This window comes from Stenella coeruleoalba (genome assembly GCF_951394435.1).
Source record: "Stenella coeruleoalba genome assembly, chromosome: 6".
NCBI classification, from domain to species: domain Eukaryota; kingdom Metazoa; phylum Chordata; class Mammalia; order Artiodactyla; family Delphinidae; genus Stenella; species Stenella coeruleoalba.
The window spans coordinates 25,561,361-25,579,290 of record NC_137151.1 but is presented as its reverse complement, the minus strand read 5'-3'; the positions used below and the strand labels follow the sequence as shown (position 1 = coordinate 25,579,290).

The 17,930-nt window shown below is 44.4% G+C and overlaps 1 long non-coding RNA gene across 7 annotated transcripts in view; it reads left to right on the top strand.

Moving 5' to 3' along the window:
- LOC307187927 overlaps positions 1-17,930 on the top strand; it is a 3,519,425-nt gene that overhangs the window by 312,225 nt on the left and 3,189,270 nt on the right. Inside the window, exon 1 of one of the 7 annotated variants that reach the window (XR_013828750.1) lies at positions 12,413-12,558. The exons of the other annotated variants lie outside the window; for them this stretch is intronic. This is a non-coding gene — a long non-coding RNA (uncharacterized lncRNA). Of the gene's footprint in view, positions 1-12,412; positions 12,559-17,930 lie in introns of those variants that run through there. 7 annotated transcript variants of the gene reach the window in all.

Genomic DNA, 17,930 nt, shown 5'->3' with positions numbered 1-17,930 from the left:
CCTGGCCTCCCCAGGAACCCCTAAGCTGTCTTCTAGTTTTAGAAAGGGGTAAGGCTGAAAATGGTTTCTTCCCTTTCCTGGGATGGGCTTCTCTGACCTTCTGTGAGAATGAAGTCCAGGCAGGTCACCGCAGTCTGTGATATTTGAGCTTTTTCTTGGACAACTTCTATCCTTTATTGGCTTGGTAGTTCAGAGGCCTCCTTAGTAGGGCTGGTGATCAGAATGTCGTCTGCATATTGAAGGAGGGTTTCCTTTTCCAGAGGTAGAACTTTTAGGTCTTTAGCTAAGCTTTCCCCAAAGATGGTGTGGGAATTTTTGCACCCTTGGGGCCAGACGGCCCGGAAGTATTGTTTTAGTTGTATGTTGAGTCCTGCCACTCACAAGCCAAAATTTCTTGTGACTCTGGGACTAATGGAATACAAAAGAAGGCATCATTGAAGACTAATACAGAATACCATGTCCTGGTGGTTGGTAGAATGACCAGCAGGGTGTAGGAATTAGGAGCAACTGGAGGTATATCCTCGGTGGCTTCACTGACTGTCCTGACATCCTTTACCAGGTCCCCAGCAGCCCATGGGGCTCTCGTGGTCAGACCAATCCCAGAATATGGAGCTCACCTGGGCAGGTACCCCACCCCCACCCCAGCCCACGGGGCTCTCGTGGTCAGGCCCCTCCCAGGATACAGAGCTACCCTTGCAGGTACCGTGGCAGGGCTGGGCACACAGGAACCGTGCACATAGCCCTCATTGCAGAGCACCCCCAGCTCACCTGTCGCTCAGAGCTGACACAGAGCACCTCAGAGCAGGACTTGAACTAACAAACAGCAGCTGCGACAGGTCTGTGACCCTGGGCATCACTCCGTGAGGCCTCCCTCCACCTGGTCTTCCAGAGACTTCCACTGCACCCGGGGCACCAGGCCTCTGTCTCCAACCACCACCCACCCCTCCTCTCCCTGACTCCTGGGTTCCTCTCATTAGGAGAGGGTTTTCTTGAAGTTGTCTCCCACTCATGGGCCAGATAAAATGATTAGAAAACAAGCCAAAGCTGCAGCCCCTTGTCTATCCTGACTCTCAGGAGCCCACACCTGTTCCTTGGACCTGGCCGGTTCAGCAAGTTCCATTTTCTGCAACTGTGAGCCCCTGAGGGGTGATGATTGGCTGACCTGGGCAGCCTTACCGTGCCGGCCAGCCCTCCCCAGGTGTGCTTGGGTTGAGATCAATATAAATACCACTCCAGGCAGCAAGAGCCCCTGCAGCCGTGCCTGACGCCATTTTCTCTGCCCTGTCAGCAGTCTCGGGGCTGGGCTGGTGGGAGGGAGTGAGAGGCCACGGCTTTGTGGGTGGCCCAGTGTGAGTGGGGCTCTGCTGGACTTTCTGCAGCAGTTGCCAGGCTGCCACCTGCTAAAGAAGAGGATGTGTCACCCATACCTGCTGCTGGAATTTCTCCCTGGGCAGAGGTGAGGAAGGAAAAAAGCAGTGGGGGCAGGGACAGGACGGGTATCTCAGGCAGGGAAATGGAAATCTTCCAGAAGAGCACCCAGGGCCAGGACCATCCTGGCTGGCCTGCAGGCACCAAGTCGGCCGGCATGCTGTCACTCGTGTGGCTCTATGACCCTTCCTCTAGGCTTTCAAGTCCTTGTATATATTCAGGTGTTTTACCTGGGACGGGTGGGAATAGTTCAGCAGCAACTGGCCTGGGGCTCAGCTCACGTTTACTCACAGATGCCTCGGCACGGTGCCCCAGCTTTGCAATGAGGACGCTTGTTGCGTGGGGGCTGCTGGCTGAATGGGAGACGATTCCCCACCACTGACCAACTTCAGAATTGTTTACAACTGGAGCAAGTGCCCTGATACGGTTTTCCTCTGTGTAACTGGTGGGTTCTGTGTTTTTTTTCTCTTTTTCGTTTTTGGTTCAAGGTAGATTTTATTCCTCTTTTTTGTATTTACAGATATAAGCATGGAAATAATTTATTCATATAAATACATGTATGTGCAGGGAATAATTGTTTTTTCTGTTTTATTTTTTAAATTTTATTTCTTTTTAATTTTGAATTTTATTTTATATTTTTATACAGCAGGTTCTTATTGGTTATCTATTTTATACATATAAATGTATACATGCCAATCCCAGTCTCTCAACTCCTCCCACCACCACCCCCCAACAGCTTTCCCCCCTTGTTGTCCATACGTTTGTTGTCTACATCTGTTGCTCTATTTATGCCTTGCAAAATGGTTAATCTGTACAGTTTTTCTAGGTTCCACATATATGCATGAATATACAAGATTTGTTTTTCTCTTTCTGACTTACTTCACTCTGTATGACAGTCTCTAGATCCATCGACGTCTCTACAAATGACCCAATTTCATTCCTTTTCATGGCTTAGTAATATTCCATTTTATATATGTACCACAGCTTTATGCATTCGTCTGTCTGTGGGCATTTAGGTTGCTTCCATTACCTCGATATTGTAAATAGTGATGCAATGAACATTGCGGTGAATGACTCTTTTTGATTTATGGTTTTGTCTGGGTATATGTCCAGTACTGGGATTGCTGTATCATATGGTAATTCTATTGTTAGTTTCTTAAGAAATTCCATATTGTTCTCCATAATGACTGTATCAATTTATATTCCCAACAATAGTGGGAGAGGGTTCCTTTTCTCCACACCCTTTCCAGCATTTTTTGTTTGTAGATTTTCAATGATGCCTATTCTACCAGGTGTGAGGTGATACCTCATTGTTGAATCCATTTCGTTGAGCAAGGGGTAGCTCTTGTCTATAACATATTTGGCTTATGGAACGGTATCTGTGCTAATTTCAAACTCTGCTTTTATGCAGCACCCCAACTCACCTTCCCCCTTAAGCAGGCATAAGTTGGTTTTCCAAACTTGAGACCCTGTTCTGTTTTGTAATTCAGTTCATGTGTAGCCAAGTTCACATTCCGTGTATTAGTGATACCTTATGATGTTTCTTTTTCTGTGTGACTTATTTCACTTAGAATCATCGTGCCTCAATCCACTCATTATGCTGGTACGGGCCTGGTGACATAGATTTCATTGCTGAGTGGTATTCTGTTGTACATAAGTACCGCAACTTCTTTATCCATTATTTGCTCTCTGGGATATTTAACTTGTGCCGTAGAAGAGATTCCTGTAAAAAGAGCCATCCCAAATTTTGGGGTTGCTGTGTCTTTTTGATATTAATTTCCCTAAGCTATAGAACCATAAGTGGAAGTGCCCTAGGCTCTGTTGCTTTGTTTTTTAGATGTTTCAGGAAACACCATACACTTGTCCCGAGTGTCTGTTGGCAATTTACATCCCGCCCATCAGCATAACAAGGCTCCCAGTTCTCCATGGCCTGTCCTGCCTTTCTGGATTTTACACTTTATTCTGATGGCCCTTTTGACCGGGGGGAAGTGAGACTTCATTGTAGTGCAGATTTCCTTTGCAAGCTTACTTGGTTGGCCAAAAAGGGCGTATGCGTTTTTTCCTGAATATATTCAGGAAAAAACGGATACGCCCTTTTGGCAAAGTGCATCATTGTGGACGTTCTGCCTCTTTTCCTACACTTTCAATGCAATTCCAGTCTACCTCCTGAAATCGGTTTCCTGCAATTCTGCCCCGCTTTCAAGTCCTCTTGGCAGCCTTACTTCAGTCTATTTTTGGACGATAGCTGTCATTTATAACTCTGCAGGTTTGTGAATTACAGAGCCACTGAGCTCCTTTCTTCAACTCACTTTCTTGTGACCTGGCCGCAACTCCGCAGGATGGTTTCAGGCCCTAATCTGGTTCCGGCACGGCACGCTGAGCCTTTGGTTAATTCCTCATCCTGGTGGGAAATTAGAGTTAAATTTGCCCGTCCAGACACCTCGCGCTTGTCTCTCATTGGTTCTCCCTATTCCTGTACATCTTCCGCAGAAATTGCAAACTGGGCCAAACAGGAGGTTAAAGGCACTGACTCTCCAAGTGGGGAGAATGTTAGTAAAGCGTCTGGAATGTTGCACCGAAGTACCAGGGGACGAAAACTGAGACATATTTGAACACGTCTCCCGATCACACGGTTGATCATACTCTGGGTTCCACATGCATGTTTTAGCTGAAGAAAGAATACCTTAAACCTGGAGAGTTGAGACCAGTGGAATGGGTACCATGCAATATGACTTCAAAGGGTCTTCATTTGCTCACCGAATCTCTCCAATCCTATCACTGCTGCGTTTATGACCCTTGTACACACGCTTGATTCTCTTTTGGAGACATAGCAATCCATAGGTTTTAAGATACTTACTAGTCAGGTATATTCTTAGGCGTTTAATATGGGGTGTTGAGTCCATTTCGTTGAGCAAGGAGTAGCTCTTGTCTATTCCATATTTGGCTTAAGGAACTTTATCTGTGCTCATTTCAATCTCTGGTTTTATGCAGCACCCCAACTCATCTTTCCACTTAAGCAAGCATAAGGTGGTTTTCTAAATTTGAGACCCTGTTCTGTTTTGTAATTCAGTTCCTCTGTAGCCAAGTTTAAATTCCATGTATTAGTGATATTTTTTGATGTTTCTTTTTATGTGTGACTTATTTCAGTTAGAATCACCATACCCGAATCCACTCATTATGCTGCTACGGGCCTGGTGACATAGATTTCATTGTTGAGTGATATTGCATTGTACATGAGTACCACAACTTCTTTATCCATTTTTCACTTTCTGTGATATTGAACTTGTACGGTAAACGAGGTTCTTGTAAACAGAAGCGTCCCAAAATTTGGGGTGGCTGTGTCTTTTTGATTTTAATTTCCCTAAGCTATAGGACCATAAGTGGAAGTGCACTAGGCTCTGTTGCTTTGTTTTTTAGATGTTTCAGGAAACACCATAAACTTCTCCGGAGTGGTTGTTGGCAATTTACATCCCGCCCATCAGCATAACAAGGCTCCCAGTTCTCCATGGCCTGTCCTGCCTTTCTGGATTTTACACTTTTATCAGATGGCCCTTTTGACCGGGGGGAAGTGAGACTTCATTGTAGTGCAGATTTCCTTTGCAAGCTTGCTTGGTTGGCCAAAAAGGGCGTATGCGTTTTTTCCTGAATATATTCACGAAAAAACGCATACGCCCTTTTTGGCCAAGTGCATCACTGTGGACGTTCTGCCTCTTTTCCTATGCTTGAAATGCAATTCCTGTCTACCTCCTGAAATTGGTTTCCTGCAATTCTGCCCTGCTTTCAAGTCCTCTTGGCAGCCTTAGTTCAGTATATTTTTGGACGATAGCTGTCATTTATAACTCTGCAGGTTTGTGAATTACAGTGCCCCTGAGCTCCTTTCTTCAACTCGCTTTCTTGTGAGCTGGCCGCAACACTGCAGGATGTCTTCAGGCCCTAATGTGGTTCCGGCATGGCACGCTGAGCCTTTGGTTAATTCCTCTTCCTGGTGGGAAATGAGAGTTAAATTTGCCCGTTCAGACACCTCCAGGTAGTCTCTCATTGGTTCTCGCTATTCCTGTTCATCTTCCGCAGAAATTGCAAACTGGGGCAAACAGGAGGTTAAAGGCACTGACTCTCCAAGTAGGGAGAGTGTTAGTAAAGCATCTGGAATGTTGCACCCGAGTACCAGGGGAGGAAAACTGAGACATATTTGAACACGGCTCCCGTTCACACGGTTGATCATACTCTGGGTTCCACATGCATGTTTTAGCTGAAGGAAGAATACCTTAAACCTGGAGAGTTGAGACCCGTGTAATGGGTACCATGCAATATGACTTCAAAGGGTCTTCATTTGCTCACCGAACCTCTCCAATCCTATCACTGCTGCGTTTATGCCCCTTTTCACACGCTTGATTCTCTTTTGGAGACATAGCAATCCATAGGTTTTAAGATACTTACTAGTCAGGTACATTCTTAGGCGTTTAATATGGGGTGTTGAGTCCATTTCGTTGAGCAAGGAGTAGCTCTTGTCTATTCCATATGTGGCTTAAGGAACTTTATCTGTGCTCATTTCAATCTCTGGTTTTATGCAGCACCCCAACTCACCTTTACCCTTAAGCAAGCATAGTTGGTTTTCTAAATTTGAGACCCTGTTCTGTTTTGGAATTCAGTTCCTGTGTAGCCAAGTTTACATTCCGTGTATTAGTGATATCTTATGATGTTTCTTTTTCTGTGTGACTTATTTCAGTTAGAATCATCGTACCTGAATCCACTCATTGTGCTGCTACGGGCCTGATGACACAGATTTCATTGCTGAGTGATACTGCATTGTACGTAAGTACCACAAGTTCTTTATCCATTTTTCACTTTCTGTGATATTGAATTTGTACGGTAAACGAGGTTCTTGTAAACAGAGGCGTCCCAAACTTTGAGGTGGCTGTGTCTTTTTGATTTTAATTTCCCTAAGCTATAGGACCATAAGTGGAAGTGCCCTAGGCTCTGTTGCTTTGTTTTTTAGATGTTTCAGGAAACACCATACACTTCTCCCGAGTGGCTGTTGGCAATTTACATCACGCCCATCAGCATAACAAGGCTCCCAGTTCTCCATGGCCTCTCCTGCCTTTCTGGATTTTACACTTTTTTCAGATGGCCCTTTTGACCGGGGGGAAGTGAGACTTCATTGTAGTGCAGATTTCCTTTGCAAGCTTGCTTGGTTGGCCAAAAAGGGCGTATGCGTGTTTTCCTGAATATATTCAGGAAAAAACGCATACGCCCTTTTTGGCCAAGTGCATCATTGTGGACGTTCTGCCTCTTTTCCTATGCTTTCAATGCAATTCCAGTCTACCTCCTGAAATCGGTTTCCTGCAATTCTGCCCCGCTTTCAAGTCCTCTTGGCAGCCTTACTTCAGTCTATTTTTGGACGATAGCTGTCATTTATAACTCTGCAGGTTTGTGAATTACAGTGCCCCTGAGCTCCTTTCTTCAACTCGCTTTCTTGTGAGCTGGCCGCAACACCGCAGGATGTCTTCAGGCCCTAATGTGGTTCCGGCATGGCACGCTGAGCCTTTGGTTAATTCCTCTTCCTGGTGGGAAATGAGAGTTAAATTTGCCCGTTCAGACACCTCCATGTAGTCTCTCATTGGTTCTCACTATTCCTGTTCATCTTCCGGAGAAATTGCAAACTGTGCCATACAGGAGGTTAAAGGCACTGACTCTCCAAGTAGGGAGAGTGTTAGTAAAGCATCTGGAATGTTGCACCCGAGTACCAGGGTATGAAAACTGAGACATATTTGAACACGTCTCCCGATCACACGGTTGATCATACTCTGGGTTCCACATGCATGTTTTAGCTGAAGGAAGAATACCTTAAACCTGGAGAGTTGAGACCCGTGGAATGTGTACCATGCAATATGACTTCAAAGGGTCTTCATTTGCTCACCGAACCTCTCCAATCCTATCACTGCTGCATTTATGCCCCAGTACACACGCTTGATTCTCTTTCGGAGACATAGCAATCCCTAGGTTTTAAGATACTTACTAGTCAGGTACATTCTTAGGCGTTTAATATGGGGTGTTGAGTCCATTTCGTTGAGCAAGGAGTAGCTCTTGTCTGCTCCATATTTGGCTTAAGGAACTTTATCTGTGCTCATTTCAATCTCTGGTTTTATGCAGCTCCCCAACTCACCTTTCCCCTTAAGCAAGCATAAGTTGGTTTTCTAAATTTGAGACCGTGTTCTGTTTTGGAATTCAGTTCCAGTGTAGCCAAGTTTACATTCCGTGCATTAGTGATATCTTTTGATGTTTCTTTTTTTGTGTGACTTATTTCAGTTAGAATCATCGTACCTGAATCCACTCATTATGCTGCTACGGGCCTGATGACATAGATTTCATTGCTGAATGATACTGCATTGTACGTAAGTACCACAAGTTCTTTATCCATTTTTCACTTTCTGTGATATTGAACTTGTACGGTAAACGAGGTTCTTGTAAACAGAGGCGTCCCAAACTTTGGGGTGGCTGTGTCTTTTTGATTTTAATTTCCCTAAGCTATAGGACCATAAGTGGAAGTGCCCTAGGCTCTGTAGCTTTGTTTTTTAGATGTTTCAGGAAACACCATACACTTCTCCCGAGTGTCTGTTGGCAATTTACATCCCGCCCATCAGCATAACAAGGCTCCCAGTTCTCCATGGCCTGTCCTGCCTTTCTGGATTTTACACTTTTTTCAGATGGCCCTTTTGACCGGGGGGAAGTGAGACTTCATTGTAGTGCAGATTTCCTTTGCAAGCTTGCTTGGTTGGCCAAAAAGGGCGTATGCGTTTTTTCCTGAATATATTCACGAAAAAACGCATACGCCCTTTTTGGCCAAGTGCATCACTGTGGACGTTCTGCCTCTTTTCCTATGCTTGAAATGCAATTCCTGTCTACCTCCTGAAATTGGTTTCCTGCAATTCTGCCCTGCTTTCAAGTCCTCTTGGCAGCCTTAGTTCAGTATATTTTTGGACGATAGCTGTCATTTATAACTCTGCAGGTTTGTGAATTACAGTGCCCCTGAGCTCCTTTCTTCAACTCGCTTTCTTGTGAGCTGGCCGCAACACTGCAGGATGTCTTCAGGCCCTAATGTGGTTCCGGCATGGCACGCTGAGCCTTTGGTTAATTCCTCTTCCTGGTGGGAAATGAGAGTTAAATTTGCCCGTTCAGACACCTCCAGGTAGTCTCTCATTGGTTCTCGCTATTCCTGTTCATCTTCCGCAGAAATTGCAAACTGGGGCAAACAGGAGGTTAAAGGCACTGACTCTCCAAGTAGGGAGAGTGTTAGTAAAGCATCTGGAATGTTGCACCCGAGTACCAGGGGAGGAAAACTGAGACATATTTGAACACGGCTCCCGTTCACACGGTTGATCATACTCTGGGTTCCACATGCATGTTTTAGCTGAAGGAAGAATACCTTAAACCTGGAGAGTTGAGACCCGTGGAATGGGTACCATGCAATATGACTTCAAAGGGTCTTCATTTGCTCACCGAACCTCTCCAATCCTATCACTGCTGCGTTTATGCCCCTTTTCACACGCTTGATTCTCTTTTGGAGACATAGCAATCCATAGGTTTTAAGATACTTACTAGTCAGGTACATTCTTAGGCGTTTAATATGGGGTGTTGAGTCCATTTCGTTGAGCAAGGAGTAGCTCTTGTCTATTCCATATGTGGCTTAAGGAAATTTATCTGTGCTCATTTCAATCTCTGGTTTTATGCAGCACCCCAACTCACCTTTACCCTTAAGCAAGCATAGTTGGTTTTCTAAATTTGAGACCCTGTTCTGTTTTGGAATTCAGTTCCTGTGTAGCCAAGTTTACATTCCGTGTATTAGTGATATCTTATGATGTTTCTTTTTCTGTGTGACTTATTTCAGTTAGAATCATCGTACCTGAATCCACTCATTGTGCTGCTACGGGCCTGATGACACAGATTTCATTGCTGAGTGATACTGCATTGTACGTAAGTACCACAAGTTCTTTATCCATTTTTCACTTTCTGTGATATTGAATTTGTACGGTAAACGAGGTTCTTGTAAACAGAGGCGTCCCAAACTTTGAGGTGGCTGTGTCTTTTTGATTTTAATTTCCCTAAGCTATAGGACCATAAGTGGAAGTGCCCTAGGCTCTGTTGCTTTGTTTTTTAGATGTTTCAGGAAACACCATACACTTCTCCCGAGTGGCTGTTGGCAATTTACATCCCGCCCATCAGCATAACAAGGCTCCCAGTTCTCCATGGCCTCTCCTGCCTTTCTGGATTTTACACTTTTTTCAGATGGCCCTTTTGACCGGGGGGAAGTGAGACTTCATTGTAGTGCAGATTTCCTTTGCAAGCTTGCTTGGTTGGCCAAAAAGGGCGTATGCGTGTTTTCCTGAATATATTCAGGAAAACACGCATACGCCCTTTTTGGCCAAGTGCATCACTGTAGATGTTCTGCCTCTTTTCCTATGCTTGAAATGCAATTCCTGTCTACCTCCTGAAATCGGTTTCCTGCAATTCTGCCCCGCTTTCAAGTCCTCTTGGCAGCCTTACTTCAGTCTATTTTTGGACGATAGCTGTCATTTATAACTCTGCAGGTTTGTGAATTACAGTGCCCCTGAGCTCCTTTCTTCAACTCGCTTTCTTGTGAGCTGGCCGCAACACCGCAGGATGTCTTCAGGCCCTAATGTGGTTCCGGCATGGCACGCTGAGCCTTTGGTTAATTCCTCTTCCTGGTGGGAAATGAGAGTTAAATTTGCCCGTTCAGACACCTCCAGGTAGTCTCTCATTGGTTCTCACTATTCCTGTTCATCTTCCGCAGAAATTGCAAACTGTGCCATACAGGAGGTTAAAGGCACTGACTCTCCAAGTAGGGAGAGTGTTAGTAAAGCATCTGGAATGTTGCACCCGAGTACCAGGGTATGAAAACTGAGACATATTTGAACACGTCTCCCGATCACACGGTTGATCATACTCTGGGTTCCACATGCATGTTTTAGCTGAAGGAAGAATACCTTAAACCTGGAGAGTTGAGACCCGTGGAATGTGTACCATGCAATATGACTTCAAAGGGTCTTCATTTGCTCACCGAACCTCTCCAATCCTATCACTGCTGCATTTATGCCCCAGTACACACGCTTGATTCTCTTTCAGAGACATAGCAATCCCTAGGTTTTAAGATACTTACTAGTCAGGTACATTCTTAGGCGTTTAATATGGGGTGTTGAGTCCATTTCGTTGAGCAAGGAGTAGCTCTTGTCTGCTCCATATTTGGCTTAAGGAACTTTATCTGTGCTCATTTCAATCTCTGGTTTTATGCAGCTCCCCAACTCACCTTTCCCCTTAAGCAAGCATAAGTTGGTTTTCTAAATTTGAGACCGTGTTCTGTTTTGGAATTCAGTTCCAGTGTAGCCAAGTTTACATTCCGTGCATTAGTGATATCTTTTGATGTTTCTTTTTTTGTGTGACTTATTTCAGTTAGAATCATCGTACCTGAATCCACTCATTATGCTGCTACGGGCCTGATGACATAGATTTCATTGCTGAGTGATACTGCATTGTACGTAAGTACCACAAGTTCTTTATCCATTTTTCACTTTCTGTGATATTGAACTTGTACGGTAAACGAGGTTCTTGTAAACAGAGGCGTCCCAAACTTTGGGGTGGCTGTGTCTTTTTGATTTTAATTTCCCTAAGCTATAGGACCATAAGTGGAAGTGCCCTAGGCTCTGTAGCTTTGTTTTTTAGATGTTTCAGGAAACACCATACACTTCTCCCGAGTGTCTGTTGGCAATTTACATCCCGCCCATCAGCATAACAAGGCTCCCAGTTCTCCATGGCCTGTCCTGCCTTTCTGGATTTTACACTTTTTTCAGATGGCCCTTTTGACCGGGGGGAAGTGAGACTTCATTGTAGTGCAGATTTCCTTTGCAAGCTTGCTTGGTTGGCCAAAAAGGGCGTATGCGTTTTTTCCTGAATATATTCACGAAAAAACGCATACGCCCTTTTTGGCCAAGTGCATCACTGTGGACGTTCTGCCTCTTTTCCTATGCTTGAAATGCAATTCCTGTCTACCTCCTGAAATTGGTTTCCTGCAATTCTGCCCTGCTTTCAAGTCCTCTTGGCAGCCTTAGTTCAGTATATTTTTGGACGATAGCTGTCATTTATAACTCTGCAGGTTTGTGAATTACAGTGCCCCTGAGCTCCTTTCTTCAACTCGCTTTCTTGTGAGCTGGCCGCAACACTGCAGGATGTCTTCAGGCCCTAATGTGGTTCCGGCATGGCACGCTGAGCCTTTGGTTAATTCCTCTTCCTGGTGGGAAATGAGAGTTAAATTTGCCCGTTCAGACACCTCCAGGTAGTCTCTCATTGGTTCTCGCTATTCCTGTTCATCTTCCGCAGAAATTGCAAACTGGGGCAAACAGGAGGTTAAAGGCACTGACTCTCCAAGTAGGGAGAGTGTTAGTAAAGCATCTGGAATGTTGCACCCGAGTACCAGGGGAGGAAAACTGAGACATATTTGAACACGGCTCCCGTTCACACGGTTGATCATACTCTGGGTTCCACATGCATGTTTTAGCTGAAGGAAGAATACCTTAAACCTGGAGAGTTGAGACCCGTGGAATGGGTACCATGCAATATGACTTCAAAGGGTCTTCATTTGCTCACCGAACCTCTCCAATCCTATCACTGCTGCGTTTATGCCCCTTTTCACACGCTTGATTCTCTTTTGGAGACATAGCAATCCATAGGTTTTAAGATACTTACTAGTCAGGTACATTCTTAGGCGTTTAATATGGGGTGTTGAGTCCATTTCGTTGAGCAAGGAGTAGCTCTTGTCTATTCCATATGTGGCTTAAGGAAATTTATCTGTGCTCATTTCAATCTCTGGTTTTATGCAGCACCCCAACTCACCTTTACCCTTAAGCAAGCATAGTTGGTTTTCTAAATTTGAGACCCTGTTCTGTTTTGGAATTCAGTTCCTGTGTAGCCAAGTTTACATTCCGTGTATTAGTGATATCTTATGATGTTTCTTTTTCTGTGTGACTTATTTCAGTTAGAATCATCGTACCTGAATCCACTCATTGTGCTGCTACGGGCCTGATGACACAGATTTCATTGCTGAGTGATACTGCATTGTACGTAAGTACCACAAGTTCTTTATCCATTTTTCACTTTCTGTGATATTGAATTTGTACGGTAAACGAGGTTCTTGTAAACAGAGGCGTCCCAAACTTTGAGGTGGCTGTGTCTTTTTGATTTTAATTTCCCTAAGCTATAGGACCATAAGTGGAAGTGCCCTAGGCTCTGTTGCTTTGTTTTTTAGATGTTTCAGGAAACACCATACACTTCTCCCGAGTGGCTGTTGGCAATTTACATCCCGCCCATCAGCATAACAAGGCTCCCAGTTCTCCATGGCCTCTCCTGCCTTTCTGGATTTTACACTTTTTTCAGATGGCCCTTTTGACCGGGGGGAAGTGAGACTTCATTGTAGTGCAGATTTCCTTTGCAAGCTTGCTTGGTTGGCCAAAAAGGGCGTATGCGTGTTTTCCTGAATATATTCAGGAAAACACGCATACGCCCTTTTTGGCCAAGTGCATCACTGTAGATGTTCTGCCTCTTTTCCTATGCTTGAAATGCAATTCCTGTCTACCTCCTGAAATTGGTTTCCTGCAATTCTGCCCTGCTTTCAAGTCCTCTTGGCAGCCTTACTTCAGTCTATTTTTGGACGATAGCTGTCATTTATAACTCTGCAGGTTTGTGAATTACAGTGCCCCTGAGCTCCTTTCTTCAACTCGCTTTCTTGTGAGCTGGCCGCAACACCGCAGGATGTCTTCAGGCCCTAATGTGGTTCCGGCATGGCACGCTGAGCCTTTGGTTAATTCCTCTTCCTGGTGGGAAATGAGAGTTAAATTTGCCCGTTCAGACACCTCCAGGTAGTCTCTCATTGGTTCTCACTATTCCTGTTCATCTTCCGCAGAAATTGCAAACTGTGCCATACAGGAGGTTAAAGGCACTGACTCTCCAAGTAGGGAGAGTGTTAGTAAAGCATCTGGAATGTTGCACCCGAGTACCAGGGTATGAAAACTGAGACATATTTGAACACGTCTCCCGATCACACGGTTGATCATACTCTGGGTTCCACATGCATGTTTTAGCTGAAGGAAGAATACCTTAAACCTGGAGAGTTGAGACCCGTGGAATGTGTACCATGCAATATGACTTCAAAGGGTCTTCATTTGCTCTCCGAACCTCTCCAATCCTATCACTGCTGCATTTATGCCCCAGTACACACGCTTGATTCTCTTTCGGAGACATAGCAATCCCTAGGTTTTAAGATACTTACTAGTCAGGTACATTCTTAGGCGTTTAATATGGGGTGTTGAGTCCATTTCGTTGAGCAAGGAGTAGCTCTTGTCTGCTCCATATTTGGCTTAAGGAACTTTATCTGTGCTCATTTCAATCTCTGGTTTTATGCAGCTCCCCAACTCACCTTTCCCCTTAAGCAAGCATAAGTTGGTTTTCTAAATTTGAGACCGTGTTCTGTTTTGGAATTCAGTTCCAGTGTAGCCAAGTTTACATTCCGTGCATTAGTGATATCTTTTGATGTTTCTTTTTTTGTGTGACTTATTTCAGTTAGAATCATCGTACCTGAATCCACTCATTATGCTGCTACGGGCCTGATGACATAGATTTCATTGCTGAGTGATACTGCATTGTACGTAAGTACCACAAGTTCTTTATCCATTTTTCACTTTCTGTGATATTGAACTTGTACGGTAAACGAGGTTCTTGTAAACAGAGGCGTCCCAAACTTTGGGGTGGCTGTGTCTTTTTGATTTTAATTTCCCTAAGCTATAGGACCATAAGTGGAAGTGCCCTAGGCTCTGTAGCTTTGTTTTTTAGATGTTTCAGGAAACACCATACACTTCTCCCGAGTGGTTGTTGGCAATTTACATCCCGCCCATCAGCATAACAAGGCTCCCAGTTCTCCATGGCCTGTCCTGCCTTTCTGGATTTTACACTTTTTTCAGATGGCCCTTTTGACCGGGGGGAAGTGAGACTTCATTGTAGTGCAGATTTCCTTTGCAAGCTTGCTTGGTTGGCCAAAAAGGGCGTATGCGTTTTTTCCTGAATATATTCAGGAAAAAAACGCATACGCCCTTTTTGGCCAAGTGCATCATTGTGGACGTTCTGCCTCTTTTCCTATGCTTTCAATGCAATTCCAGTCTACCTCCTGAAATCGGTTTCCTGCTATTCTGCCCCGCTTTCAAGTCCTCTTGGCAGCCTTACTTCAGTCTATTTTTAGACGATAGCTGTCATTTATAACTTTGCAGGTTTGTGAATTACAGTGCCCCTGAGCTCCTTTCTTCAACTCGCTTTCTTGTGAGCTGGCCGCAACACTGCAGGATGTCTTCAGGCCCTAATGTGGTTCCGGCATGGCACGCTGAGCCTTTGGTTAATTCCTCTTCCTGGTGGGAAATGAGAGTTAAATTTGCCCGTTCAGACACCTCCAGGTAGTCTCTCATTGGTTCTCGCTATTCCTGTTCATCTTCCGCAGAAATTGCAAACTGGGGCAAACAGGAGGTTAAAGGCACTGACTCTCCAAGTAGGGAGAGTGTTAGTAAAGCATCTGGAATGTTGCACCCGAGTACCAGGGGAGGAAAACTGAGACATATTTGAACACGGCTCCCGTTCACACGGTTGATCATACTCTGGGTTCCACATGCATGTTTTAGCTGAAGGAAGAATACCTTAAACCTGGAGAGTTGAGACCCGTGTAATGGGTACCATGCAATATGACTTCAAAGGGTCTTCATTTGCTCACCGAACCTCTCCAATCCTATCACTGCTGCGTTTATGCCCCTTTTCACACGCTTGATTCTCTTTTGGAGACATAGCAATCCATAGGTTTTAAGATACTTACTAGTCAGGTACATTCTTAGGCGTTTAATATGGGGTGTTGAGTCCATTTCGTTGAGCAAGGAGTAGCTCTTGTCTATTCCATATGTGGCTTAAGGAAATTTATCTGTGCTCATTTCAATCTCTGGTTTTATGCAGCACCCCAACTCACCTTTACCCTTAAGCAAGCATAGTTGGTTTTCTAAATTTGAGACCCTGTTCTGTTTTGGAATTCAGTTCCTGTGTAGCCAAGTTTACATTCCGTGTATTAGTGATATCTTATGATGTTTCTTTTTCTGTGTGACTTATTTCAGTTAGAATCATCGTACCTGAATCCACTCATTGTGCTGCTACGGGCCTGATGACACAGATTTCATTGCTGAGTGATACTGCATTGTATGTAAGTACCACAAGTTCTTTATCCATTTTTCACTTTCTGTGATATTGAATTTGTACGGTAAACGAGGTTCTTGTAAACAGAGGCGTCCCAAACTTTGAGGTGGCTGTGTCTTTTTGATTTTAATTTCCCTAAGCTATAGGACCATAAGTGGAAGTGCCCTAGGCTCTGTTGCTTTGTTTTTTAGATGTTTCAGGAAACACCATACACTTCTCCCGAGTGGCTGTTGGCAATTTACATCCCGCCCATCAGCATAACAAGGCTCCCAGTTCTCCATGGCCTCTCCTGCCTTTCTGGATTTTACACTTTTTTCAGATGGCCCTTTTGACCGGGGGGAAGTGAGACTTCATTGTAGTGCAGATTTCCTTTGCAAGCTTGCTTGGTTGGCCAAAAAGGGCGTATGCGTGTTTTCCTGAATATATTCAGGAAAACACGCATACGCCCTTTTTGGCCAAGTGCATCACTGTAGATGTTCTGCCTCTTTTCCTATGCTTGAAATGCAATTTCAGTCTACCTCCTGAAATTGGTTTCCTGCAATTCTGCCCTGCTTTCAAGTCCTCTTGGCAGCCTTACTTCAGTCTATTTTTGGACGATAGGTGTCATTTATAACTCTGCAGGTTTGTGAATTACAATGCCCCTGAGCTCCTTTCTTCAACTCGCTTTCTTGTGAGCTGGCCGCAACACCGCAGGATGTCTTCAGGCCCTAATGTGGTTCCGGCATGGCACGCTGAGCCTTTGGTTAATTCCTCTTCCTGGTGGGAAATGAGAGTTAAATTTGCCCGTTCAGACACCTCCAGGTAGTCTCTCATTGGTTCTCACTATTCCTGTTCATCTTCCGCAGAAATTGCAAACTGTGCCATACAGGAGGTTAAAGGCACTGACTCTCCAAGTAGGGAGAGTGTTAGTAAAGCATCTGGAATGTTGCACCCGAGTACCAGGGTATGAAAACTGAGACATATTTGAACACGTCTCCCGATCACACGGTTGATCATACTCTGGGTTCCACATGCATGTTTTAGCTGAAGGAAGAATACCTTAAACCTGGAGAGTTGAGACCCGTGGAATGTGTACCATGCAATATGACTTCAAAGGGTCTTCATTTGCTCACCGAACCTCTCCAATCCTATCACTGCTGCATTTATGCCCCAGTACACACGCTTGATTCTCTTTCGGAGACATAGCAATCCCTAGGTTTTAAGATACTTACTAGTCAGGTACATTCTTAGGTGTTTAATATGGGGTGTTGAGTCCATTTCGTTGAGCAAGGAGTAGCTCTTGTCTGCTCCATATTTGGCTTAAGGAACTTTATCTGTGCTCATTTCAATCTCTGGTTTTATGCAGCTCCCCAACTCACCTTTCCCCTTAAGCAAGCATAAGTTGGTTTTCTAAATTTGAGACCGTGTTCTGTTTTGGAATTCAGTTCAAGTATAGCCAAGTTTACATTCCGTGCATTAGTGATATCTTTTGATGTTTCTTTTTTTGTGTGACTTATTTCAGTTAGAATCATCGTACCTGAATCCACTCATTATGCTGCTACGGGCCTGATGACATAGATTTCATTGCTGAGTGATACTGCATTGTACGTAAGTACCACAAGTTCTTTATCCATTTTTCACTTTCTGTGATATTGAACTTGTACGGTAAACGAGGTTCTTGTAAACAGAGGCGTCCCAAACTTTGGGGTGGCTGTGTCTTTTTGATTTTAATTTCCCTAAGCTATAGGACCATAAGTGGAAGTGCCCTAGGCTCTGTAGCTTTGTTTTTTAGATGTTTCAGGAAACACCATACACTTCTCCCGAGTGTCTGTTGGCAATTTACATCCCGCCCATCAGCATAACAAGGCTCCCAGTTCTCCATGGCCTGTCCTGCCTTTCTGGATTTTACACTTTTTTCAGATGGCCCTTTTGACCGGGGGGAAGTGAGACTTCATTGTAGTGCAGATTTCCTTTGCAAGCTTGCTTGGTTGGCCAAAAAGGGCGTATGCGTTTTTTCCTGAATATATTCAGGAAAAAACGCATACGGCCTTTTTGGCCAAGTGCATCACTGTGGACGTTCTGCCTCTTTTCCTATGCTTGAAATGCAATTCCTGTCTACATCCTGAAATTGGTTTCCTGCAATTTTGACCCGCTTTCAAGTCCTCTTGGCAGCCTTACTTCAGTATATTTTTGGACGATAGCTGTCATTTATAACTCTGCAGGTTTGTGAATTACAGTGC